At 46.0% G+C, this 26655-nt stretch overlaps 1 protein-coding gene across 7 annotated transcripts in view; it reads left to right on the top strand.

Annotated features, from left to right (window-relative positions):
* LOC140650482 (spindlin-Z) overlaps positions 1-26655 on the top strand; it is a 104118-nt gene that overhangs the window by 33061 nt on the left and 44402 nt on the right. Inside the window, exon 1 of one of the 7 annotated variants that reach the window (XM_072858779.1) lies at positions 20146-20166. The exons of the other annotated variants lie outside the window; for them this stretch is intronic. The gene's annotated coding sequence lies outside the window, so the exon portion shown is untranslated. Of the gene's footprint in view, positions 1-20145; positions 20167-26655 lie in introns of those variants that run through there. 7 annotated transcript variants of the gene reach the window in all.

The raw sequence follows: 26655 nt of genomic DNA, 5'->3' as shown, positions 1-26655 counted from the left end.
TCTGAGAGGTTTTTTATGGAGGAAATGCAGAATTGTACCTTCACTGCTTTCTTCTACAATGTTTCCTCCTTCATTACAATAACTTTTCAGTATCTTGAACATCCTTGGGTAGTTAAGATACATCTATTGGTATTGCTTGGGAATATTGTTTCGATCTTGTCCAAGGTTAGTAAGCAATTTAAGAATATCATTCAGAGATCTGCCCCAAGGCTGGGTAGTTATGAGTGGCAGGGTGTGTGGGATAGCATGGGCAAATCCCTAAGTTACTGGGCACCTCCAATGTTTTGGAACTTCACCCCTGAACAAGTGCAGAATCCTGAAAAATTAGTAGAATATTTGGAAAAAGTATGCTGTCACCCTGGCAATTCTAGGGAGACACAAATCACTGCAGTGTGCTGGGGTCTGGCCCATGCCTACCGAGCCCTGTTCAACGCTATTCAGAACCCTCAAGGATCTGGTGACAAAATGACAGGCACCGTGGCTGCTCCAGCCTCCCCTGCAACAGGCACTGCGGCTGCTCTGATTCCCACTATGACAGGCACTGCGGCTGCTCCAGCCTCTGCTGCAAAAGGCACTGCACCTGCTCCGGACAACTCTGTTACAAGCACTGCGGTCACCCCAGCCCCCCCTGCAACAGATGATGCGGTTCAAACAGGGAACCAACGCGTGTCAGTATCAGTCGCCCCTATACATAAGAAGAAATCCTGGAAACGAAAGTCAGCTCGTTTATAAAGGGAAGATGAAAGAGCAGGGCCATCACAGGGAGAGGAAGAGGAAGAACTTGTAAACGAGACTGAAACCACCTGATCCCTATCCCTGAGTGAGCTGCGAGATCTGCAAAAAGATTTCAGCTGTCGTCCAGGGGAGCACATCGTCACGTGGCTGCTCCAATGCTGGGATAGTGGGGCCAGTAGCCTGGAATTAGAGGGTAAGGAAGCTAAACAGCTGGGATCTATTTCTAGGGAAGGGGGCATTGACAAAGCGAATGGAAAAGGGGAACCAGCCCGCAGCCTCTGGAGGCAACTCCTGTCAGCTATGAAGGAAAGATATCCCTTCAAGGAAGATGTTATATGTCACCCAGGCAAATAGACCCCCATGGAGAAAGGTATCCAGTACCTGAGGGAATTAGCCGTGTTGGAAGTGATTTATGGTGACCTGGAAGTCACCGTAAGTGATTTGGAAGTGATTTATGGTGACCTACCACAACAGTGCACTGGCGGCAATATCACACCAACCGAGACTCCCTGATTCCCATCCATAACCTGATTCGTCGACTGGAGAGCCAAGGAGTGATCAGTAAGACTCGTCCACCTTTTAACAGTCCTATATGGCCAGTGCAAAAGTCTAATGCAGACTGGAGACTAACAGTAGACTATCGTGGCCTGAATGAAGTCACGCCACTGCTGAGTGCTGCCGTGCCGGACATGCTGGAACTTCTATACGAACTGGAGTCAAAAGCGGCCAAAAGGTATGCTACAATTGATATTGCTAATGCATTTTTCTCAATCCCTTTGGCAGCAGAGTGCAGGCCACAGTTTGCTTTCACTTGGAGAGGCGTTCAGTACACTTGGAACCGACTGCCCCAGGGGTGGAAACACAGCCCTACCATTTGGCATGGACTGATCCAGACAGCACTGGAACAGGGTGAAGCTCCAGAACATCTGCAATACATTGATGACATCATCATGTGGGGCAATACAGAAGAGGAAGTTTTTGAGAAAGGGAAGAAAATAGTCCAGATCCTCCTGAACGCCGGTTTTGCCATAAAACAAAGTAAGGTTAAGGGACCTGCACAGGAGATCCAGTTTTTAGGAATAAAATGGCAAGATGGATGTCATAAGATCCCAATGGATGTGATTAACAAAATAACAGCCATGTCTCCACCAACTAGCAAGAAGGAAACGCAAGCTTTCTTAGGCGTTGTGGGTTTTTGGAGAATGCATATTCCAAATTACAGTCTGATCGTAAGCCCTCTCTATGAAGCGATGTAGAAGAAGAACAATTTCAGATGGGGACCTGAGCAACGACAAGCCTTTGAACAAATTAAACGGGAGATAGTTCATGCAGTAGCCCTTGGGCCAGTCCGGGCAGGGCAAGATGTGAAAAATGTGCTCTACACCGCAGCCGGGGAGAATGGCCCTACCTGGATCCTCTGGCAGAAAGCACCAGGGGAGACTCGAGCTCGACCCCTAGGGTTTTGGAGTCGGGGATACAGAGGATCTGAGGCTCGCTATACTCCAACTGAAAAAGAGATATTGGCAGCATATGGAGTGGTTCGAGCTGCTTTGGAAGTGGTTGGTACTGAAGAACAGCTCCTCCTGGCAACCCGGCTGCCGGTGCTGGGCTGGATGTTCAAAGGGAGGGTCCCCTCTACACATCATGCAACTGATGCTATGTGGAGTAAGTGGGTTGCACTGATCACACAACGGGCTCGGATAGAAAACCCCAATCGCCCAGGAATCTTGGAAGTAATTATGGACTGGCCAGAAGGCAAAGATTTTGGAGTATCACCAGAGGAGGAGGTGATGCCTGCTGAGGAGGCCCCACAGTACAATAAACTACCAGAAAATGAGAAGCAATATGCCCTGTTTACTGATGGGTCCTGTCGTATTGTAGGAAAGCATCGGAGGTGGAAAGCTGCTGTATGGAGTCCTATACGACAAGATGTAGAAACTGCTGAGGGAGATGGTGAATCGAGCCAGTTTGCAGAAGTAAAAGCCATTCAGCTGGCTTTAGACATTGCTGAACGAGACAAGTGGCCAGTGCTCTATCTCTGGTCTGACTCATGGATGGTGGCAAATGCCCTTGTGGGGGTAGTTACAGCAATGGAAGCAGAACAATTGGCAGCGCAGAGGCAAACCCATCTGGGCTGCAGCACTGTGGCAAGATATTGCTGCCCGGGTAGAGAACCTGGTTGTATAAGTACATCACGTAGATGCTCACATACCCAAGAGTTGGGCCACTAAGGAACATCAAAACAACCAGCAGGTAGATCAGGCTGCTCAGATTGAAGTGGCTCAGGTGGATCTGGACTGGCAACATAAGGGGGAATTATTTATAGCTCAGTGGGCCCATGACACCTCAGGCCATCACGGAAGAGATGCAACATATAGATGGGCTCGTGATCGAGGGGTGGACTTGACCATGGACACTACTGCACAGGTTATCCATGAATGTGAGACATGTGCTGCAATTAAACAAGCCAAGCGGTTAAAGCCTCTGTGGTATGGAGGGCGATGGCTGAAATATCAATATGGGGAGGCCTGGCAGATCGATTCTATCACACTCCCACAAACCCACCAAGGCAAGCGCTATGTGCTTACAATGGTGGAAGCAACCACCGGATGGCTGGAAACATATTCCATGCCCCATGCCACCGCCCAGAACACTATCCTAGGCCTTGAAAAGCAAATCTTATGGTGACATGGCACCCCAGAAAGAATTGAATCAGACAGCGGGACTCATTTCTGAAAAAACCTCATAGACACCTGGGCCAAAGAGCATGGCATTGAGTGGGTATATCGCATCCCCTATCATGCACCAGCCTCCAGGAAAATCGAATGATACAATGGACTGTTAAAGACTACACTGAGAGCAATGGGTGGTGGGACATTCAAACATTGGCATACACATTTAGCAAAGGCCACCTGGTTAGTTAACATTAGAGGATCTGTCAATCGAGCTGGCCCTGCCCAATCAAAACTTTTATGCACTGTAGAAGGAGATAAGGTCCCTGTAGTACACATAAAAAACATGCTGGGGAAGACAGTCTGGGTTACTCCTGCCTCAGGCAAAGGCAAGCCCATTCGTGGGATTGCTTTTGCTCAAGGACCCGGGTGCACTTGGTGGGTAATGCGAAAGGATGGGGAAGTCCGCTGTGTACCTCAAGGGGATTTGATTTTGGGTGAGAATAGCCAATGAACTAAATGGTATGATGTTGATTGCTATATAATATTGTATGTCATCACTTTTATGGTTACTATACACCATATCAATGGTATTTCAGTAAGGATCACTCAGATTAATGAAGAATGAACTTTGATTAAAACCAAGCAAAGTGCAGTGGTGATGGAACCAGAACTGGCTTCAGCATGCAACAATCCAACACCATCTCTCCTGCCCTGAAGGACTGTTATGACAGATGGAGCCCAAAGTCATGGACTAAATGAACTCAACGGACATTTTAGAGGGATGGCCCATAGACCAAGGGAATGATAGCTGTGTGTACATATATCAAGAGACAGGAAAAGTGGTGGTGATTAATTGGAATGTATTAGAAAGGGTAGAACCTGGGCATGACGTAGATGGTATAGAATAAGGGTATGGATACTGTCCTGGTTTTGGCTGGGATAGAGTTAATTTTCTTCCTAGTAGCTGGTATAGTGCTGTGTTTTGGATTTTAGTATGAGAATAATGTTGATAACACACTGATGTTTTGGCTGTTGCTAAGGGGTGTTTACACTAGTCAAGGACTTTTCAGCTTCCCATGCTCTGCCAGGTGCACAAGAAACTGTGAAGGGGCACAGCCAGGATAGTTGATCCAAACTGACCAAAGGGCTATTCCATACCATATGATGTCATGCCCAGTATATAAACTGGGGGGAGTTGGCTGGGCGGGTAGCAATCGCTGCTCAGGAACTGGCTGGGCGTTGGTCGGCGGGTGGTGAGGGGTCTTATCACTGTTTTTTTTTGTTGTTGTTGGTTTTTTTCCCCTGGGTTTTGTTCCTCTCTCTCTCCCTTGTTGTTTTCCTTCTCATTACAATTTATTATTATTATTACTATTATTTTGTTCCAATTATTAAACTGTTCTTATCTCAGCTCACGAGTTTTCTTACTTTTGCTCTTCCGATTCTCTCCCCCATCCCACCGGGGGGGAGTGAGCGAGTGGCTGCGTGGTGCTTAGTTGCCGGCTGGTGCTAAACCTCGACAGTTGTCTTAACTTTAGTGACTTATCTCTCTAATACATAAATAAGGCTGCAATTTGAAAGGTTATTGTGGAGCTCTGCTAGAATATTTTATGGAAGTTTAAATGTTCACAAATTTTACTGAAGCGTAATATTTCTGAAGGTTTCCACAGTTCTCTGCTGTGGAGAAGGAATGATTCTTTCTCTTGGTGGTTTGGGAATCTTCTCTGAACAGTTTAAATAGTGACATCAGTCACTAGTGGGTTGGAATGATGCAAATTTGTCTAAAATTATTTGTAGGGAGTTCTTGCTTTCTTTTGAGTTTACATTAGCTTCAAGTAACTGTTGGCCAATCTTTTACCATTCTTTAGGAAACAGATTTTGAAAATTTATAGTGAATTGTCCCACATCTTGGATTGTTTTGCTCCTTAGAATTAATGAACCATATTTCACTTCTGCCTGTTTGAGGGTGAGAGGTGTCCCTCCAATCAACTGCTGCTATTGAAAGCTTGTGAGGGCGAGAGAGATGAGTTCTTGCTATTGAAATTCATTCTGTTAAATATATTTTTTGGCTGTGTTGAGGTATAATTACAGACACTTTAATATGTAGTGATTTTTCAGGTGTTATGTACCAAAATGTCTTTCTGGAAGTTTATCCCATTACCCCATCATTGTTATTAAGTTTTACGGTATTTTTGGTTCATGCGGATTGGTCACAATGGTAACAAAAGCTTTTCTGGAAGTTGGGAAGGAAAATGTGTTACCTATTAAATAGAAGTGTTTTTCTTAAATACAGTGAGATATGTCATGGGGAATTTTATCAGAACAGGTGGCTAGCAATCTACAGTTCCCTGCAAAATCTGCCAATATATGTTTTTGTTGCTGTTTTGTATAAAATCGAAACGTTTAAAAACTCTGATTTTTAAAATGCCTATATTTATCTCAGTCACCGAGGCGAGCAGCTCCGGTGCTGGCACGATCCGCAGCGGAGCGCTCTAGCGCGGTGTACAGGGGGGGTTCCTGAACCGGGGGAACCTCAGGGGGGATCGCGAGAGCCGCCAGGAGCCTGCAGCTCGCGGGATGGCGGCTGACGAGACCTGGGTGGGGCCAGGAGCAACAGCGGCCAAGCCCCACTCCTCACGTATAAAAGAAGCCCCTAGGGAGCGCTAGCAACCAGGAGCGCCGTGACCAGGGCGGGCAAACAGGGCGTGGCGTGTCAGCAAGGGTGTGGCGCGGCAGTTTGCGTGGTAGTTTGCATGGCAGTTTGCGTGGAAGGGTGTGCAGGAAGTAGCTCTGCCAGCAGGACCAGGGAGAAATGGTATCCACCCGGCAGAAGGCTATGTCCACTCTAAACTCTGCACCCACCACAACTGACGCAGCTTCCCAGACAGAGCTCCAATGGGAAAACGCTGCCACCCAGGTGTCAGGCTGCAGGGTGTGCCCTACTCTTATGCCAGTTGCCGGATGGCAGTAGTGAGCACGCCTGTGGGAGGTGTGCCCAGGTAGAGGAACTCCTCAGCTTAGTGACAGAGCTCCGGGAGGAGGTGAGTAGGTTGAGGAGTATCAGGGAGTCTGAGAGAGAGGTAGACTACTGGAACCGCACCCTACCTTCCCTGGGACAGGCCTGTCAGGCAGACAGGACACATGATACAGAGAATTCTCTATTCTCTCTCCACCCAGCAGAACGTGGTGACTTAAGGGATAGGGGGCAATGGCGACAAGTTCCTGCCTGGCGCAGCAGGCGCGTCTCCTCTGTGACTACCCCACCTTCCCAGGTGCCCTTGCATAATAGGTATGAGGCTCTGCAAGTGGAACTGAACAATGACGAGGATGATGGTTCATCCAGGTTGGTGTTGCCAAGGTTAAGTCGGCCTATGTACTGTGTCAAAACCACTTCCATAAAGAAAAAAAGATGAGTTATTGTCATAGGAGACTCTCTCCTGAGGGGAACAGAAGGTCCAATTTGCCGACTGGACCTACTTCTTAGGGAAGTCTGCTGCCTCCCTGGGGCCCGGGTTAAAGATGTGGCGAGAAAACTTCCTACCCTGGTACGGCCCTTGGATTATTATCCATTATTGCTTTTTCACATAGGCAGCGACAAAGTCGCAACAAGAAGTCCAAGGGCAATCAAAAGAGACTTCAAGGCCTTGGGACGACTGGTTAAGGGATCAGGAACGCAAGTAGTGTTCTCCTCTATCCTCCCAGTTTCAGGGAATGATGAGGGAAGAAACAGGAAGACCCAGCTGATCAATACCTGGCTCCGAGACTGGTGTCACCAGCAGAATTTGGGGGTTTTTGATCATGGGTTGGTCTACATGACACCAGGCCTGCTGGTGACAGATGGGGTACACCTGTCTTAAAGGGGGAAAAGGATCTTTGCACAAGAGTTAGCAGGGCTCACTGAAAGAGCTTTAAACTAGATTTGAAGGGGGAAGGGGATAAAACCAGGCTCGCTAGAGATAAGCCTGTGGGCGGCACGCCAATGTTTGAGGGACGGTGTGCTAGCAAGGTCCTTCGGTCTGCTCCATGATGTGCTGAGTACACTGGAGCACATTTGAAATGTCCCTGTACTAATGTGTGCAGCACCCTAGCCATCTCAGTGGACGTAGGGGATGGAGATCTATGTGGCAGCAAAGACACAAGGGTTGTTGATGTGTTAGAAACCATGGAAGCACCTGAGAACAGTTACATAGGAATTAGGGCTTCTCCCCCAAAAAAGGTGGCAGGATCAATAGCCCAACTGAAGTGCATCTACACCAATGCACGCAGCATGGGCAACAAACAGGAGGAGCTGGAAGCCATTGTGCAGCTGGAAAACTATGACATAGTTGCCGTCACGGAAACACGGTGGGATGACTCGCACAAGTGGAGTGCTGCAATGGATGGCTATAAACTCTTCCGAAGGGATAGGCAAGGAAGGAGAGGCAGTGGGACAGCCCTGTATGTTAGGGAGTGTTTTGACTGTCTAGAGCTTGACGATGGTGATGAAAGGGTTGAGTGTTTATGGGTAAGAGTCAGGGGAAAGGCCAACAAGGCAGATATCATGGTGGGAGTCTGTTACAGACCACCCAACCAGGATGAAGAGGCAGACGAACTATTAAATAAGCAGCTGGGAGAAGCCTCACGATCGCTAGCCCTTGTTCTCCTGGGGGACTTCAACTTACCAGGTGTCTGCTGGAAATACAATACAGCGGAGAGGAAACAGTCTAGGAGGTTCCTGGAGTGTGTGGAAGGTAATTTCCTGACACAGCTGGTGAGTGAGCCAACTAGGGAAGGCGCCCCGCTGGACCTGTTGTTTGCGAACAGAGAAGGACTTTTGAGTGATGTGATGGTTGGAGGCCGTCTTGGGCACAGCGATCATGAAATGATAGATTTTTCAATTCTTGGAGAGGTAAGGAGGGTGGTTAGCAGAACTGCTACCTTGGACTTCCGGAGGGCAGACTTTGACCTGTTTAGGGGCCTGGTTGACAGAGTCCCTGGGGAGGCAGTCCTGAAGGGCAAAGGAGTCCAGGAAGGCTGGACATTCTTCAGGAAGGAAATCTTAAAGGCGCAAGAGCAGGCCGTCCCTATGTGCCGAAAGACGAGCTGGCGGGGAAGAAGACCGGCCTGGCTGAACAGAGAGCTTTGGCTAGAACTCAGGAAAAAGAGGAGAGTCTACGACCTCTGGAAGAAGGGGCAGGCAAGTCAAGAGGACAACAAAGGTGTAGCGAGGTTGTGCAGGGAGAAAATTAGAAGGGCCAAAGCTGAGCTAGAGCTCAATCTGGCTACTGCCATAAAAGACAACAAAAAATACTTCTTCAAATACATTAACAACAGAAGGAGGGCTAAGGAGAATCTCCATCCTTTATTGGATGCGGGGGGAAACATAGTGACAAAGGCTGAGGAAAAGGCTGAGGTACTTAATGCCTTCTTTGCCTCAGTCTTTAAGAGTAAGACCAGTTGTTCTCGGGGTACCCAGCCCCCTGAGCTGGAAGACAGGGATGGGGAGCAGAACGAAGCCCCCATAATCCAAGGGGAAATGGTTAGCGACCTGCTACACCACTTAGACACACGGAAGTCTATGGGGCCAGATGGGATCCACCCAAGGGTACTGAGGGAGCTGGCAGAAGTGCTCACCAAATCACTTTCAATCCTTTATCAGCAGTCCTGGCTAACCAGGGAGGTCCCAGTTGACTGGAGGATAGCAAATGTGACGCCCATCTACAAGAAGGGCCGGAAGGAGGATCTGGGGAACTACAGGCCTGTCAGTCTGACCTCGGTGCCGGGAAAGGTTATGGAGCAGATCACCTTGGAGCAGATCACACAGCACGTACGGGACAACCATGTGATCAGGCCCAGTCAGCATGGGTTTATGAAAGGCAGGTCCTGCTTGACCAACCTGATCTCCTTCTGTGAACAGGTGACCCGCCTAGTGGATGAGGGAAAGGGTGTAGATGTTATCTACCTGGACTCTAGTAAAGCCTTTGACACCATTTCCCACAGCATTCTCCTGGAGAACCTGGCTGCTCATGGCTTGGACGGGTGTACTCTTCGTTGGGTAAAGAACTGGCTGAATGGCTGGGCCCAAAGAGTGGTGGTGAATGGAGTTTACTCCAGTTGGCGGCCGGTCACAAGTGGTGTCCCCAGGGCTCTGTGTTGGGGTCAGTCTTGTTTAATATCTTTATCAATGATCTGGATGAGGGGATCGAGTGCACCCACAGTAAGTTTGCAGACGACACCAAGTTGGGCAGGAGCGTTGATCTGCTTGAGGGTAGGAAGGCTCTACAGAGGGACCTGGACAGGCTGGATCGATGGGCCAAGGTCAATTGTATGAGGTTCAACAAGGCTAAGTGCAAGGTCCTGCACTTGGGCCACAGCAACCCCATGCAACACTACAGGCTTGGGGAAGAGTGTCTGGAAAGCTGCCTGGCAGAAAAGGACCTGGGGGTGTTGGTCGACAGAATATGAGCCAGCAGTGTGCCCAGGTGGCCAAGAAGGCCAATAGCATCCTGGCTTGTATCAGGAATAGTGTGGCCAGCAGGACTAGGGAAGTGATCGCCCCTTTGTACTCGGCACTGGTGAGGCCGCACCTCGAATACTGTGTTCAGTTTTGGGCCCCTGACTACGAGAAAGACATTGAGGTGCTGGAGTGTGTCCAGAGAAGGGCAACGAAGCTGGTGAAGGGTCTAGAGCACAAGTCTGATGAGGAGTGGCTGAGGGAACTGGGGTTGTTTAGTCTGGAGAAAAGGAGGCTGAGGGGAGACCTTATCGCTCTCTACAACTACCTGAAAGGAGGTTGTAACAACGTGGGTGTCGGTCTCTTCTCCCAGCTAACAAGTGATAGGATGAGAGGAAATGGCCTCAAGTTGCGCCAGAGAGGTTTAGACTGGATATTAGGAAAAATTTCTTCACTGAAAGGGTTGTCAAGCATTGAACAGGCTTCCCAGGGAAGTGGTTGAGTCACCATCCCTGGAGGTATTTAAAAGATGTGTAGATGTGGTGCTTAGGGACATGGTTTAGTGGTGGTCCTGGTAGTGTTAGGTTTAAGGTTGGACTTGATGATTTTAAAGGTCTTTTCCAACCTAAATGATTCTATGATTACAACAGTAAAGCTTTTACTTTTAAGGAATTAGCACATTTGGGAAATGCCAGTAAAACTACCAGTATTGACTGGTTTTGGTGCATGGTAGGTGCTGAATAAATAGGAAGATGCTGTGATTCATTTTGTCGCATTACTAGCTGGAAAGAAAACTTATTTGGTTATTTTGTGCTATATATGAATTAAATAGCAATGCATCTCTTGTGTTGTTCTAAAGGGAATGAAGTTGCTTTGTTTCTTTGGTCAGCCACCCTTCTTCAAATCAGAAACGTTGCTTATTTTAACTTATTTATGGAAGCTATAGTATAAGAAACAAGCAAATTATAGGTGCACACTGAGAGGTAGTTTTCATTAGGAAGGTTAGTTTCTTCTACCTACAAGAATAATCTACAGCTGAACTTCTTGCATAGTCTCCTGGGGAGTTCTGATAAACCATACTTGGCATGTCCTTGGATATAGTTTTCATTCAAATTCCATTAGTGATTTGAAAGATAAAATATAGGTATGCTTACTAAATTTGAAAGAAGCGTTTTGGGCTGCATACTTCTTCAAAAATAATTGGTAAGTACAGAAAGATAGTAAACAGAAAACACAAGACTTGGAAAATGTGGCTTAGCTATAATCAACTTAACCTTCTGTCAAGAAAACCTTTTAAAGTAGATGATAGTTTTGAGGACTCTTCCAGGCCTACTTATCTATGATGCTATTTCATTATACATATTACAGAGAGGGGGAATGCACTTAACATCTGTCTCTGAAGCCTTCAGCATACAGAATATTTCAGGAATAATTGGAAAAGCTGTAGACTGATAATATAGACATTTTTATGAAAACTGTTGCTTTCTTTTTTGTATGAGTTAGTAACCTTTTTTTCCAGAAATGTTAGCAAAAGAAAATGCTGATAAAACTCAAATATACTTGAGAGTTTAGTTAAAGCATGATGTTTTGCATAACCATTTTTAAAAATTAATTTGGGGTTGTATGGATCATGTTGTTTACTGCTGAGGAAAGTCTTCTCCTTCCGCTATTCTCCAAAAAAAAGCTAGGATAACATTTTTCTTAAGTTGTATGAAGAGAATTGAACAGCGTGATAAATTCTTCTTGCTTCTGAGGGCCAGGATTAGCATATTTCATTAGGGGATTGGACTATCTACACAGTAGCAGAATTAAGTGTTAAGGCTCCCAATGGAATAATAAAATTCACGAACTTGTCAGTGAAGTCGTAACTTAATTGCCAATGTCCTGGGAAATTAAGGGAATAGAAAGGAGAGGTTTCTTTTCTACCGAATCTTGTTCATCTTTTTTATGTCACTACAGGAGAGACATTTGCTGAGTTCATCCATAACTTTAAAAATACAGAAAAAAAACATCCCTGTAACACTTCTCACAGGAACAAGATTACATTAAATCCCAGTGTTAACTTTTCCTGCTTAATAATTATACTGGACTAGTAGGAAAACTCAGCCAGTATTTGCATTGGTTATCGAACTTGATTCAGGCTCTTCAGATGGACAGATCTTACATGTGATAGAAACTAGGAGTTTTAGTTTTTAAAAGATATGATTGCACAAAGTGTTAAAACAGATGGTCCAGAGGACTTTTCAGCTTTGACGTTATTAGGTGGAAAAGTTAGCTTCTGTTTTAGAGGACAGGCAAGATTCAACCTTATGTCTGACTATTTTACAAGGAGGTGCAACTCACATGCCCAAGGCTGAATTACAATAATTTTTCATTTTTTCAGTGCATTGTTAGTGGAGCTAGCTACTTGTGCTGCTTCTGAAGATCTTCTAGAAATAACTATGCTTGTAGAGAAACTGGAGATGGATTCTGAAATGCTTAGATCCTATAAAAAACAGCATGAGAGGCAGATGTTGAGTTTCTGGAAAATCTGGCCAGATGTTCAGTTTATTGTTTGCAGCTGGAACATTCTGCCTCTAGAAGGATATTGACAATGTCTGAAGTATTTTTAATACCAGTAGCTCTTGTTGTCGCAGGTTGCCGGCTATGTAGAGGAAAAAAGTCATGTCTCAAATTTGAAGAAAGATACTGTTGGAAATGAGAAAACACTAAAGGAACCATTTCTCCTCTGAAAACTTCAGCTGCAGAGAACAGGGAAGAAACTAATGTGTAGTTAGTAGTCATATGCTTACATATATACTGTTTCAATAAAGCAATGAGTGGTAAGCAGGTCTGAAAGAAGGATATTATATGATTGCCTCCCCGTAGAAGGGAAACGGTGTCTATGTTCACCCCCTTCTCCCTCAAAAATCACTGTGTACTTGGAACAGGAATGGATTTCCTTTCTGGCAATCTACAACTGACAGTCTTAATTAATTTACTAGCTTTAACTATAAAATAGGAAAACTTGTTTGCTCTTTCTCTAGAAATATTGGTGATTCATTCTGTATACCTTGAAACTCTCAAATGCTTAATGTATGTAAAGTGCTTATCTGTCACATTTGTTACTAATATTTTAACTTGTTTTCAGCTGTACTAGATAAAGTTCTTTGTGGTTGTAGAGTGTGTTTCACCTTTCAGATTCATAAGGTAAAATGCTCACCTGAATTACTGGTATAGTTCTTTCTCTTCTGCTGCAAACAGTTGTATATGCATGGAGGATATTAAAATTCATTCTGATCAGTATTTGTTTTTATCGATTCTCTTCATAAGTGTTGGCTGCTGAACAGTGAGGAAAAACAACTGTTTTCTGATGCACGTTCACTTATCAAGGGGAGAAAGGCTGGTGGGGTTAGGGCTTATAAAGTGATTTTGATGTTACTGGGCAGGACTTAGCTTCTCAACAGTATTAACTAATTTTAGTCCATTTGCAGAACTTGTTGGAAAAATTATTTGTTTCAAAATGGAATCAAATTAAAAATTAAAACAAAACAAACAAACCCCCTCCATTCTCATATCCAGTGACTCTTCTTTTTTTCTTAAAACTGGTTAGTAATATAAGATAAAAAAACCCAAAACAACTATGAGCTGTTGGGTTTTATGTACCGTAATGAAAAAAATTGCTCTGGTTTAAAGTACAAAGGAAATAGTTTGGCAATAGTTCAGAAATTTAATTGTAAATGAGAGATCACCAGGTGGAAGGAGGGAAGGGACCACTGATTCTAAAACTTTGAAGAAATATGCTTCCTCTAACAGAATGGAAACACCAGTGTCTAGGAGCTGGTCAAAATTTGGATTGCTCCAAGGGTAAGGATTAAAAACGGTGTCCTCTTATTTTGGAGTTAATACAGCATGCTAGGGTAGATGACATAGCAGGTGGGAAATGCTTCTAAAGAAGTCATAGAAGAATCCTTTGGTACTGGGAGAAAATAAAAATAGTGCTGTGAGTCTGTCCATGGCTCTGTTTATGCTGGAAGCTACTTCATATTTAAATTTGGAAGTCCTTGTTTGCAATTGCTTTCGAATGCCCAATATCAGCTATTAAGACTTGCATTTCTCATTATAGATGTATGCTTTAAGCTACTTGGAGTGAACTTCTAAGAAAACTTCAGCCAAAGAAAGAAACTGTAGCCTTTCTGGATCTAATATCTTAACTTTTAAAGAAGAGAGATGAAATTTTAGAGCGCATATATCTTTGATAAGGACATAGCTTGTCCTAATGGAAAAACTGGTGAACTACTAACGAAAAAATTCAACTCTGGACAAATAAGCACTGAGCAATTGCTGTTCATGCATGCTTAGCAAAGACTTACTGGGGTTTGGCAACAAAGCTCTCTGAAGTCCACACGTATATTTTCTTTCTATCCAGCATTATGTGGGTGTTGTGGTTTAGCCCCAGTCAGCAATTAAGTACCACACAGCCACTCGCTCACCCTCCCCCCTCCCAGTGGGATGGGGGAGAGAATCGGAAGAGCAAAAGTAAGAAAACTTGTGGGCTGAGATAAGAACAGTTTAATAATTGGAACAAAAAATACTACTAATAATAAATTGTAATGAGAAGGAAAACAACAAGAGAGCGAGAGAGGAACAAAACCCAAGGGAAAAAAAAAACAGTGATACAACCGCTCACCACCTGCCGACTGATACCCAGCCAGTCCCCAAGCAGCGACCACTACCCCCCGGCCAACTCCCCCCCAGTTTATATACTGAGCATGACATCATATGGTATGGAATAGCCCTTTGGCCAGTTTGGATCAACTATCCTGGCTGTGCCCCCTCCCAGTTTCTTGTGCACCTGGCAGAGCATGGGAAGCTGAAAAGTCCTTGACCAGTGTAAACACCCCTTAGCAACAGCCAAAACATCAGTGTGTTATCAATATTATTCTCATACTAAAATCCAAAACACAGCACTATACCAGCTACTAGGAAGAAAATAACTCTATCCCAGCCAAAACCAGGACAGTGGGGTGGGTAGAATTGCAACCATAATTGGGGAGTGTGGCATTTGTTGTGCTGCTGAAGACCAGACAGATTTTTTGTGTTTGTCTTGTGTTCTGCTTTACACTCTTTATGTGATTTGGGTATTGACTGAAATGCAGAGTTTTTCAGAGGTGAAAGCTACAAGTTCTTTGTGACAAGCAGCCCTCAGTGAGAAACCAGAAACCACAGAGAGGCCATGTATTGCAGCTAGCTGTGCAAAGAGGCTAGGTCAGGAAGAAATGCTGCAGTGATCCTGAGAGAGAGTATTGTTATGAGGAACTCACACGCAGAAAAGTTAGGCAAGCGATTGGAGGACTGCTTGTTGTCAGATGACTGAAATAATTTTTCTATAAAGCAATGGTAAAATGACTTGGATGGAAGGATGGAGGCTGAAGCTGGGGACAAGGAGAATACAGAAAGAACATTTGTGTAAGGCAGTGCTTGGAAAGTAAGGTCTTTAAAACAAGTTTAGGAAGAAGTGAAAGACCTCTTGTTTTGTTTGAACTTGGTATTCTGGAGCGGCAGGTAGCTTTAACAACTACGGTTTAAAGACAAATGGTTTTGGCAGCTCAAGAGAGATAGCCAATCTGAAAGAAAAACTGATGTGTAATAGATGTGGGCAGAGCCAGGCAAACGAGATACTGTCTCTGGCAAAGACTTCTTAACCTGATACCCTCAATGGAAGCGCTTGGATGTATTGTGAGCTGTGGAATGAACACTTGCAGAAGGCTAAGTACCCTTACAGTTTTAGAATGTAACCTATGTATGCAGTATTAATGGACACTTTTGTGCACTCATTAAGGCTTATCTCACTTCTAAAACAGTTAAAATCCAGATATTTTAAATGTTGTAGACTTTCAGAAGAGCAGAGCTCTAAAGAACTTGTAGGTAATTAGTTCAAAGCAGTATGTGACTAGAGTTAAGTAAATGTAACGTGTGCAAGACTGCCTTTATTTGTTTAACTCTTATTAAATAGTAATGTATCGTGCATGCAAAGTACCAAGGATCCTACTGGAAGAAAAATTTTGTAATTATTTAGCTACATACTTTAGAGCAACAGAAAAATTTCCTGGAAGCTTCTGTAGAATAAAACTCTTGAAGAAAAAATAAGTATTTATAATGAATTTAGAAGGGGGGGGGGGGGTGTTTGGGTTTTTTTTTAATTTATCAACCAATGTTTGTATGCAGAGAGGTTGAATTTTATATTTCTGGGGATTGGTTTTTGTATTGTACTTTTCTTAAATGCAATTTTTTACACGGTTCAAATATTTTTTTTATTTTATATTGTCGTGGTTTAGCCTCCCAGCTTCTTGTGCACCTGGCAGAGCATGGGAAGATGAAAAGTCCTTGACTAGTGCAGCAACAACTAAAACATCTCTGTATTATCAACACTGTTTTCAGCACAAATCCAAAACATAGCCCCATACCAGCCACTATAAAGAAAATTAACTCTATCTATCTCAGCTGAAACCAGGACAGTATCCACCCCTTATTCCATACCATCTACGTCATGCTCAGGTCTCACACTATCCAATACATTCTCATTACCCACCATCACCCTTCCCATCCTTTGTTATAATACACACATATCATCCCTTAGTCTATGGACCACCCCTGTGAAATGTCTGTAAAATGTCCATAAATGTCCACAAAATGTCCACTGAGTTCATTTAGTCCATGACTTTGGGCTCCATCTCTTATGGTTGTTACTCAGGACAGGAGAGGTGGTGTGTTTCTTGGAGTTATTGGGCACCAAAGCCAGCTCAGGTCAGGTCACTGCTGCACTTGCACTGCTTCTTGTAAGGCTTGTCCTCCATTTGTTCAGGTGGTTCTGGCTGTAGTAATTCCTATAACATGCAACTCAAATCATGTGTTACAACAATTTAAAGGTATTTCCATTATAATCTCCACCCCTGGTCCCTTTGGACCAGACCATGGGGTTTAACATTGCAATAAACTCCTCCCCTTGCTCCTAGCCTGGCCAGCAACAAGGGGTTCCTGCTATAGTAATTCCCACAACATGCAACTCAAATCATGGGATACAACAATTTAAAGGTATTTCCATTACAATCTCCACCCCTGGTCCCTTTGGACCAGACCATCAGGTTTAACATTGCAATGAAGTCCTCCCCTTGCCCCTGCTCCAGCTTGGACTTATCCACAGAATGTAGTACCTTCAGAAGTAAACTTGCTCCAACATGGCCTCATGCACAGCCACAGATGCTTCAAGGTGTACCTGCTGTAGCATGGACTTTATCCACAGCCACAGATGCTTCGAGGTGTACCTGCTGTAGCATGGACTTCATCCACAGCCACAGATGCTTCGAGGTGTACCTGCTGCAGCATGGACTTCATCCACAGCCACAGATGCTTTGAGGTGCACCTTATCCAGCATGGACTTATCCTTGGGCCACAGTCCCTTCAGAAGTATACCTGCTGTGGCACAGACATAACCATGGCCACAGACATTTCAAGATATACCTGCTCTGGCATGGGCTAATCCATGGGCACAGATGCTTTGGGGTGTCCTGCTCCCACATGGATTCATCCACAGGTCACAGTCCCTTCGACTCGAGTTCACACCGGAGTTCCAGCCTGTCCAGTACAGCAGCACAGAAACAGTAGCGATGCCCTGGCCATCTGCCAGCCCAGGTGCATGGCCATTGCTGTTATCAAAATGTTCCCAGGCACAGCAGAGTAAGATGATAAGCAGTACAGCAGCACGGCAAGCAGCAAAAGCAAAAAGCAGCCACTAATGAGCCCTAGACTCTAATATACAGTAAGGAAAGCAAGCCCTATGGCAAGCACAGAAGCCTGCTGTTTAATTAATAGCTAAACAGCAATAACAGCTATAAATTCTATCATCTAGCACATTCCAATCAAATCTGTCATTATCTCAAACCCTTCGAGCCCCACGTTGGGTGCCAAAAAGGACTGTCGTGGTTTAGCCCCAGCCAGCAACTAAGCACCACACAGCCGCTCGCTCACTCCCCCCCGGTGGGATGGGGGAGAGAATCGGAAGAGCAAAAGTAAGAAAACTCGAGGGTTGAGATAAAAACAGTTTAATAGGGAAAGCAAAAGCCATGCACGCAAGCAAAGCAAGGAATTCATTCACCACTTCCCATGGGCAGGCAGGTATTCAGCCATCTCCAGGAAAGCAGGGCTCCATCACACGTAAGGGTTACTTGGGAAAACAAACACCATCACTCTGAATGTCCCCCCCTTCCTTCTTCTTCCCCAGCTTTATATACTGAGCATGACGTCATGTGGTATGGAATAGCCCTTTGGTCAGTTTGGATCAACTATCCTGGCTGTGCCCCCTCCCAGCTTCTGCACCTGGCAGAGCTTGGGAAGCTGAAAAGTCCTTGACTAGTGCAGCAACAACTAAAACATCTCTGTATTATCGACACTGTTTTCAGCACAAATCCAAAACGTAGCCCCATACCAGCCACTATAAAGAAAATTAACTCTATCATCTCAGCTGAAACCAGGACATATATTTAAAAGAAGAGAGATCAGTGAGTTAGTAAATAGGATTTTTCAGAGGTTGAGATTCCTACCTAACTTTATACTTAGGAAAATTAAGAGGACACTTCTATGTCTCTGATGGATCAGACTTCAATTTCTCCATTTTCTTACTAAGAATCTTTAGACATCTTGTTCTTAAAGCTTTTTCCTGCCCCACTGAAGATTAAATTGAAAATCTAAACTGGTACAGCCTGGGGTGTCATAACCCTGTAGATAAATACCGGTTCTCTTATGGTGTGTTCAGACATACTTAAAAGGTTAAATTGTGTTCAAATAGGATGAAAATACTGTGTTTATACACACGGAAGGTTGTGCAAAGGAAGAAAGGCCTATATTCTTTCTGAGGGTATACCTGAACAGCAGGTGAAGACAATGGTATTATGCAAAAGTGCCTGTCTACACATTTAGGTAGATAAAAGATGATATCAAGATTGGTGGCAAGGAACTGAGAGAGAGAGAGGGAAAGAAATAATAATGAAGTCCACACAGGCTGTACTACAGTACATGCTGTCTAGTTTTGACTGCTATAAAAAGGCTAACTATCTGTACTACCTTTAATCTAGATTTTTAAAAAAAAAAATGTATCTGAGGTACATCTGTGTGATCACTGTACAGATGTTCAGATAGCTATTGGGCTCTACTAGACTAACAGCTGACCTGCCAGTTGAGTCATCTCAGGTCAATTTCTCTTGGACAGTTCTGGTGGGTTGACCATGGCTGGCTGTCAGGTGCCCACCAAGCCACTTTATCACTCCCCCTTCTCAACAGGACAGGGGGAGAAAAATATGATGAAAAGCTTGTGGATCGAGATAAGGACAGGGAGATCACTCAGCAATTACTGTCTGTATTGGGTTTGCATGGCAAGGTTTTGGTAGCAGGGGGGCTGCAGGGGTGGCTTCTGTGAGAAGATGCCAGAAGCTGCCCCCATGTCTGATAGAGCCAGTTCCAGAGGGCTTGAGGACGGACCCATCGCTGGCCAAAGCTGAACCAATCAGCGACATCGGTAGCGCCTCTATGACAATATATTTAAGGGATAAAAACTGCTGCAGTAAAAACTGCTGCAGCTGGGAGAGAGGAGTGAGAATATATGAGAGAAACAACTCTGCAGACACCAAGGTCAGGGAAGAAGGAGGGGGAGGAGGTGCTCCAGGCACCAGAGCAGAGATTCCCCTGCAGCCCATGGTGAAGACCATGGTGAGGCAGGCTGTCCCCCTGCAGCCCATGGAGGTCCACGGTGGAGCAGATATCCACCTGCAGCCTGTGGAGGACCCCACGCCAGAGCAAGTGGATGTGCCGTGAAGGAAGCTGTGACCCTGGGGAGAACCCATGCTGGAGCAGTCTCCTGGCAGGACCTGCAGCCCATGGAGAAGAGCCCATGCAGGAGCAGGTTTTCTGGCTGGACCTGTACTTCGTTGGGGACCTGCACTGGATAGTCCAGCAGAAGAGAGATGGTAATTGTTGAGTGATTTCCCTGTCCTTATCTTAACCCATGAGCTTTCCATTGTATTTTTCTCCTCCTGTGTTATTGATGGAGGGGGAGTGAAAGAGCAGCTTGATGAGCATCTGTTGGCTAGCCATGGTCAACCCACCACAATGTCATGGGAAAACAGACTCAACTTGGGGAAATTAATTTAATTTATTACCAATCAAATCAGAGTAGGATAATGAGAAGAACAAATCTAAAAAACACCTCTCCATTCTTCCCAGGCTCAACTTCCCTCCTGACTTCTCTACCTCTTCCCCTCAAGCAGCACAGGGGGACAGGGAACGGGGGTCATGGTGAGTTCATAACATTTTGTCTCTGCCACTCCTTCCTCCTCATGGTCTTCCCCTGCTCCATCATGGGGTCCCTCCCACGGGAGACAGTCCTTCACGAACTTCTCCAACGTGGGTCCTTCCCACAGGCTGCAGTTCTTCACAAACTGCTCCAGCATGGGTCCTTTTCCACGTGTTGCAGTTCTGTAGGAATGGACTGCTCCAGTGTGGGACCCCCACAGGACCACAGGTCCTGCCAGAAAACCTGCTCCAGCATGGGCTCCTCTCCACAGGCCGCAGTTCCTGCCAGGAGCTTGCTCCTGCGTGGGCTCTCCATGGGGTCACAGCTTCCTTCAGGGCACATTATAGAATCATAGAATAGTTTAGGTTGGAAGGGACCTTTAAAGGTCATCTAGTCCAACCCCCCTGCAATGAGCAGGGACATCTTCCACTAGATCAGGTTGCTCAGAGCCCCGTCCAACCTGACCTTGAATGTTTCCAGGGATGGGGCATCTACAGCCTCTCTGGGCAACCTGTTCCAGTGTCTCACCACCCTCATCGTAAAAAAATTCTTCCTTATATCTAGTCTGAATCTACCCTCTTTTAGTTTAAAACCATTACCCCTTGTCCTATCACTACAGGCCCTACTAAAATGTCTGTCCCCATCTTTCTTATAAGCCCCCTTTAAGTACTGAAAGGCTGCAATAAGGTCTCCCTGGAGCCTTCTCTTCTCCAGGCTGAACAACCCCAACTCTCTCAGCCTTTCTTCATAGGAGAGGTGTTCCATCCCTCTGATCGTTTTTGTGGCCCTCCTCTGGACCCGTGCCAACAGGTCCACGTCTTTCCTGTACTGAGGACTCCAGAGCTGGATGCAGTACTCCAGGTGGGGTCTCACCAGAGGGGAGTAGAGGGGCAGAATCACCTCCCTCGACCTGCTGGCCACGCTTCTTTGTATGCAGCCCAGGATACGGTTGGCTTTCTGGGCTGCGAGCGCACATTGCCGGCCCATGTCCAGCTTTTCATCCACCAGTGCCCCCAAGTCCTTCTCTGCAGGGCTGCTCTCAATCCCTTCATCCCCCAGCCTGTATTGGTACCAGGGGTTGCCCTGACCCAGGTGCAGGACCTTGCACTTGGCCTTCTTGAACCTCATGAGGTTCACATGGGCCCACTTCTTGAGCTTGTCCAGGTCCCTCTGAATAGCATCCTGTCCCTCAGGCATGTCAACCGCACCACTCAGCTTGGTGTCATCTGCAAATTTGCTGAGGGTGCACTGAATCCCACTGTCTATGTCATTGATGAAGATATTAAACAGTACTGGTCCCAATATGGACCCCTGAGGGACACCACTCATCACTGATCTCCATCCGGACATTGAGCCGTTGACCGCTACCCTCTGGATGTGACCATCCAGCCAATTCCTTATCCACCAAACAGTCCATCCATCAAATTCATCTCTCTCCAATTTAGAGAGAAGGATGTTGTGGGGGACTGTGTCAAAGGCCTTACAGAAGTCCAGATAGATGACATCCATTGCTTTTCCCTTGTCCACTGATGTGGTAACTCCATCATAGAAGGCCACTAGGTTGGTCAGGCAGGACTTGCCCTTGGTGAAGCCATGTTGGCTGTCTCGAATCACCTCCCTGTCCTCCATGTGCTCTAGCATAGCTTCTAGGAGGATCTGTTCCATGATCTTCACAGAGGTGAGGCTGACAGGTCAGTAGTTCCCAGGGTCCTCCTTTCTACCCTTTTTAAAAATGGCTGCAATGTTTCCTTTCTTCCAGTCACCAGGGACTTCACCTGACTGCCATGACTTTTCAAATATCATGGAGAGTGGCTTGGCAACTACATCAGCCAATTCCCTCAGGACTCTGGGATGCATCTCATCAGGTCCCATAGACTTATATATGTTCAGGTTCCTCAGGTGGTCTTGAACCTGATCTTCCCTTACAGTGGGAGGGACTTTGCTCCCCCAGTCCCTGCCTTGAGGTCCATCCACTCGAGAGGTGTGGGAAGAGAGGTTGCCAGCGAAGACTGAGGCAAAGAAGTTGTTGAGTACCTCAGCCTTCTCCTCATCCGTTGTTACCAGTTTGCCAGTCGTGTTCATCAGGGGAGTACACTTTCTTTGACCTTCCTTTTCTGTCTGACATACCTATAGAAGCCCTTCTTGTTATTCTTTGCATCCCTTGTCAAGTTCAGCTCCAGCTGCGCCTTGGCCTTCCTGACCCTATTCCTACATAACCGGGCAGTGTCCCTATACTCTTCCCAGGTTACCTGTCCCTGCTTCCACTGCCTGTGCATTTCCTTCTTGCCCTTTAGTTTGACCAGCAGGTCTTGACTCATCCATGCTGGTCTCTTGCCTTCCTTTCCTGATTTCTTATACCTGGGGATTGAGAGCTCTTGCGCTTTATGGAAAGCATCCTTAAAGATCTGCCAGCTCTGTTCTGCTCCCTTGTCCCTGAGGACCGTTTCCCAGGGCGTCCCATTAACTAACTCCTTAAACAACTGAATGTTTGCTTTCCTAAAATTCAGGGTCCTGACTATACTCTTTGCCTGTCCCATGTCCCTCAGGACTGCAAACTCCACCAGTGCATGATCACTGCAGCCCAGGCTGCCTCCAATCTTGACATCTCTGATTAGCTCACTTGCGCTGGTGACCAACAGGTCCAGTAACACATCCTCTCTGGTAGGGCTGTCTATTACCTGGCCTAAGGAGTTATCCTCGATGCACTCCAGGAGTCTCCTGGATTGCATACAGCTCGCCGTGCTACTTTTCCAGCAGATGTTGGGGTGGTTGAAATCCCCCAGCAGGACGAGAGCCTGCGAGCGCAATGCCTCCTGTAGCTGGAGTAAGAAGGCTTTGTCAATAGGCTCCCCTTTATCAGGCAGCCTGTAGTAGACACCAACCACAAGGTTCCCTTTGTTGCCTCGGTCTTTGATTCTTACCCATAAGCTTTCAACCTGCTCGTGGCTATTCTTCAGAGACAGCTCTTCACACTCTATCCATTTCTTGATGTAGAGGGCAACCCCTCCGCCCCTCCTTCCTCGCCTGTCCCTTCTGAACAGCCCGTAGCCATCGATAGCTGCACTCCAGTCATGGGATTTGTCCCACCAAGTTTCAGTAATGGCAACTAGGTCGTAGCTTTCTAGCAGCATGGTGGCTTCCAGCTCCTCCTGTTTGTTGCCCCACGCTGCATGCATTGGTGTAGAGGGACTTCAGCTGGGCTGTCGGAAGTGTCACCTTTTTAGAGGAACACACCTTAATTCCTTTGAGGTATTTAACTGGTGTTTCCCCGTTGGCTCCTATTACCTCAGGGCCCCCGGCTCACCTCCGTAAGACTTCAAGTGTGCTGCAGCATACCCATCACATCTCAGAGCAACAGGCTGAGGGCCCTCACTAGCACCCCATCCCTCTAACCTTGGCATGTTGTCCTACAGCTTGTCACGGGCAAGCCTGATATTATCCCCCTCCCCCTTCAAGTTTAGTTTAAAGCTCTGTCAGTCAGCCCCACTAGCTCGTGAGCAATGACCCTCTTCCCCCTTTGAGAAAGGTGAATCCCATCTGACGCCAGCAGGCCTGGTGCCGTGTAGGCCATTCCATTATCGAAAAACCCAAAATTCTGGCGGTGACACCAGCCACAGAGCCATGTATTAAGACTGGGTCTGTCTGTTTCTTCCAGTATTGCTGCCTGCAACTGGAAGGATAGAGGAAAAAATAACCTGTGCTCCAGATTCCCTTACCAACCATCCCAAGGCCCTGAAGTCTCTTTTGGTTGCCCTTGGACTATGCGTTGCAACTTCATCACCACCCATGTGGAAGAGCAGTAACGGGTAATAGTCCAAGGGCTGTACCTGGCTAGGAAGTTTCCTAGTGATGTCCTTAACCCAGGCCCCAGGGAGACAGCAGATTTCCCTAAGAGGACTGTCTGTCCAGGATATTGGACCCTCAGTTCCCCTCAGAAGGGAGTCGCCTACAACTATAACCCATCTTTTCTTCCTTGTGGAGGTGTTTGTGATACAGGGGGTAGGCCTTTCTGACCTTGGTGACAGCTCTGGTGGACTCTGATGGACCATCATCCACATCATTAATTGACTGACCTTCCAAATCCAGAGCCTCATACCTGTTGTACAGAGGCACCTGGGAAGGCGAGGTGGGCAAGGAGGGTGTTTGCCTGCCACCCCGAGTGTGGACTTGCCTCCATTCACTCCTTTCCTTTAAGCTACCGCCTTTAGCCTGGTGGGGGGAGGATACAGGATCCCCTTGATCTTGTGTTTTTTTCTGGTAGCTGTTCCTGTTTCTGTCTCAGGGAGAGCAGAGCATGGTTCCACCAGTCTATCTCTTTCTCAGACTCCTTAATGTTCCTTAACCTTTCTACTTCCTCTTGTAGCTCTGCCACCAGGCTGAGCAGATTGTCCACCTGGTCACACCTCACACAGCTGTTCTCACTACTGCTATCCATTACTAGTGAAAGGCTCTGGCACTCCCTGCAGCCTGAGATCTTGATGGCTGCATGTTTTCATGGGAGCTCTGTCTGGGTTGCCATATCCATTCTGGTGAGTACAGAGGACATGGCTTTCTGCTGGGTGGATACCATAGCAAAGCTCCTTCTGAGAAGGTGATGACCACCAGCTGAACTCACCTCTTGAGCTGGTAGGGTGACTAGGCCCTTCCTGTGTGCCCTTCTGGGTGAAGTGCCACATCATGCCCTGGGTGATGTGACATGCCCTGTTTGCCTGCTCTGTTCCTAGTGTTCCTGGTTTCTAGTGCTCCCTAGGCTGTTTTTTATATATGTGTGGGTGGCTGTGGTTGCTCTGGCAATGCCCAGGCCTCCTCAGCGTCTCCCTTGAGAGCTGCTAGCTCCTGGTGGGTCTCTCTGCTGCTCTGGTGTTTCCCTGCCTTAGGAACCTCCTCTGTGCACCAAGATCTGCCACGCCACTGCATATTGGGCCAGCTCTGGAGCAGCTCCCCTCGATGACATCCACTTGCTCTGGCATGGGGTCCTCCATGGGCTGCAGGTGGATATCTGCTCCACCGTTAACCTCCATGGGCTGCAGGGGGACAGCCTGCCTCACCATGGTCTTCACCAAGGGCTGCAGGGGAATCTCTGCTTCGGTGCCTGGAGCACCTCCTCCCCCTCCTTCTTCCCTGACCTTGGTGTCTGCAGAGTTGTTTCTCTCACATATTCTCACTCGTCTCTCCCAGCTGCTGCTGCGCAGCATTTTTTACCCTTTCTTAAATACGTTATCACAGAGGTGCTACCAACATTGCTGATTGGCTTAGCTTGGGCCTGTGGCGGGTCGGTCTTGGAGCTGGCTGGAACTGGCTCTGTCTGACATGGGGGCAGCTTCTGGCATCTTCTCACAGAAGCCTCCCCTGCTACCAAAACCTTGCCATGCAAACCCAATGCAACAGTTTACTGTTTATTCTCTGTTTCTACCGCTGGCCCACTGAGTGAAATCTTTGATACTTGTAAATGCAGTGCTGTTCTTAGGAATCCCTTGGAATTGCATATATTGTATGCCACTCATGGAGACTGCCACTTTTTAAGGACAAAATCCCACATTCATGTTGGGTATGGAATTTTTGCTGTATTCTTAAGGCTAACAAAATATCAAGCCAGTCAGATGTAGATTAGGTGACATTGCTTTAATTTGTAGATTACTAGAATGTCTGAAATAGTCCTTTGTTTGCAGTAAGATTTAGAAGTCCATGAAAAAGTTCCTTCTTGGTATGCTTCTAAGAAGTAGAGGTTCAATTTTAGATACCTAAAATTTCAAAAAAGTAGTTCTTGATATCTGGGAAAAATTTACATACTTCAGTGCTTAATTTCTAGACAGTTAAACTTTGGTAGTCAATTTCAGTGATGTGGCACTAGTGTTCTTGAGCTGGAAAACATTTGGGAAATGTCACATTTTATGGTTGTTTTCATATGTGGATTTTATTTATTTTAAGAATGCCATGTATACTTCTGTGAATGTTTGAGACAAACACTCTACCCTTCATTGTAGGGTGCTTAGAATTAACTTCAAAATTGATCTCTCTCCCAGTAGTACAAAGTTTTTGAAGGTGCAGATGCTAGTGAAATATCTCCAAACTCTTTGTCCTTGAATTGGATATAGTGTGGTGTTCCTGTAATTTAGAGCAGTTGTCCAGGATCGCGGTGTCAAATGTAATAACCTTGCATTTGGGTTTTTTGTTTGTGGGTTTTTTTTCCCATATAAGGTGGAAAAATCCTACTTGGCTTTTTTGTTCAAGTCTGTTGACAGATGGGTGCTGTAATGCAGACAAGAACACGCTTAACTTCCGTGCCTTGTATCTCCCACAGTAACCATCTATGTAAGCATAAGGGTGCTACAGACTAGGCTAAAAACTATTCTATAATCTTTCTGAGGAAATAATATGTTTTTTGTACTTTAACTACAATAAAATTTTTGAAACAGAAATAGGTGCTTTGTGACTTGGGGGGGGTGTGAGAATCCTATGCTTTCATGCTCTCTCTATTGGTGTTTTCATTA

Source organism: Ciconia boyciana, chromosome 4 (assembly GCF_034638445.1).
Source record: "Ciconia boyciana chromosome 4, ASM3463844v1, whole genome shotgun sequence".
In the NCBI taxonomy this organism is placed as follows: domain Eukaryota; kingdom Metazoa; phylum Chordata; class Aves; order Ciconiiformes; family Ciconiidae; genus Ciconia; species Ciconia boyciana.
This window is presented reverse-complemented; position numbering and strand designations above follow the sequence as displayed.